The following is a 1,853-nucleotide window of genomic DNA, read 5'->3' on the forward strand; positions in this document are numbered from 1 at the left end:
AAGCTTGTAAGTGTGAAGTCCGCTATGACTGACTATAGGGAAGCCGTTTACACTTGTTTTTTTTTGATAGACGTTACAGCATTTTGATTTATCTTTTCAAAATTTTTAATTTAAATTCTACTCCGTTAACATATAGTGTAATATTGACTGCAGGAGTAGAATTCATTGATTCATCACATCCCTACAACACCCAGTGGTCATCGCGCGGGCCCCCTTAGTCCCCACCGCCCGTCCAGTGCCCGCCTCACCCACCGCCCTCCATCACCCTCAGCTTCTTTTCTGTAGTGAATAGTCTCTGATTGTTAGTTTCTCTCTCTTTTCCCCCTTTCCATATATTCATCCGTTTTGTTTCCTAAATTCTCTACGCGAGTGAAACGATAGGGTACTGGTCCTCCCCTGACTGACTTATTTCACTTGGCATAAAACACGCTAGCTCCATCCAGGTCATTGCAAATGACAAGATTTCACTACTTTTGATGGCCGAGTAGTATTCCTATGTGTGTGTGTAAGTACACCCCACACCTTCTTTATCCATTTATCGGTCCATGGAGACTTGGGCTCTCTCCATAGTTTGCCTCTTGTTGATAATGTTGCTATGAACATTGGGGTGCGTGCATGGACTCCTCTGAATCTGTAATTTTTGTATCCTTTGCTTAAATATTTAGCAGCGTAGTTGCTGGATCATAGGGTAGTACTACTCCTAACTTTGTGAGGAGCCACCATCCTGTTTTCCAGAGTGGCTGTGCCAGCTCGCATTCCCGCCAACAGTAAGAGGGCTCCCCTTTCTCTGCATCCTCACCGACACCTGTTGTTTCTTGTGTGTTGGCCATTTGGACAGGTGTGAGGTGGTATCGCATCATGGATTGCTTTCGTAGTTCCCCGACGATGAGTGAGGTTGAGCATCTTTTTGTGAGTCTGTCATCCATATGTCTTCTCTGGAAAAATGCCTGTTCATGTCTCCTGCCCATTTCTTGACTGGATTGTCTTTTGGGTGTTGAGTAAAACTATGGAACATTTCATGAGTTTGCATGCCCTCCTGAGCAGGGGCCATGCTAATCTCCATTCTCCATCTCATCCCCATTTTAGTACACGTGCTGCTGAAACGAGCACTGCACTTAATGTAATTATTAGCACGTCTGGATCCTGGTCTACCATTTCATTATTATTTTTCTATTTGCCTTTTTTGACCTACATGTGTCTTTTCCTGCCCTTAAGAAATTATCTGAAAATTTCTCAGTGTTCTGCTGTAACTTATCAATTGGGTTTTTTGATTATGTGTTTTGTGTGTGCACTTTTTTAGTGGATATTGTAGGGGCAACAAGTATATCTCTACGTTTACTTCACAGTCTACATCACGTCAATATTTTACCACTTCGAGTAGATCGTAGATCCTCACCAGCACGTCCCTCCCTTGCCTCATTGCCTTTATGTTATGGTTGTCACATGTATCAGACCCAAATGCACTGAAAATCTCACTAGACAATGAAATGTTTTTTTCCTTTCAACTATCATGCATATTAAATTAAATTAAATATTAAATTAAAAGGAAAATAATGGTCTGTTTGCCTAGATATTTACAATTTGTGTTGCTCTTCCATCATTCCCAACATTTCCAAACTCCCCCCTTGCTTCGTGTCCCTCTTGCCGAAGAACTTCTCTTAAGCAGTTCTGCTCGTCACAAATTCTTTCTTTTTCTTCACCTGAGAAAAGTCTTTCTCCTTCTTGAAGGATATTTTTGCAGAATTGACAGCTTTTTCTCTCAATGCATTAAAAATGTTGTTCCACTCCCTTGCGGCCTCCATAGTTTCCAATGAGAAGTCTGCTATCATTCTTCTCCCCCCCCCCCCCCCCCC

At 42.2% G+C, this 1,853-nt stretch overlaps 1 non-coding gene across 1 annotated transcript; it reads right to left on the minus strand.

Moving 5' to 3' along the window:
* Positions 1–1,000: 1,000 nt before the first annotated feature.
* Positions 1,001–1,110, minus strand: LOC132025250 (U6 spliceosomal RNA). Its single transcript, XR_009406509.1, has one exon. It is a non-coding gene; the product is annotated as a U6 spliceosomal RNA (small nuclear RNA).
* Between the last annotated feature and the right edge of the window lie 743 nt (positions 1,111–1,853).

This window comes from Mustela nigripes, chromosome 9 (genome assembly GCF_022355385.1).
Source record: "Mustela nigripes isolate SB6536 chromosome 9, MUSNIG.SB6536, whole genome shotgun sequence".
In the NCBI taxonomy this organism is placed as follows: Eukaryota; Metazoa; Chordata; class Mammalia; order Carnivora; family Mustelidae; genus Mustela; species Mustela nigripes.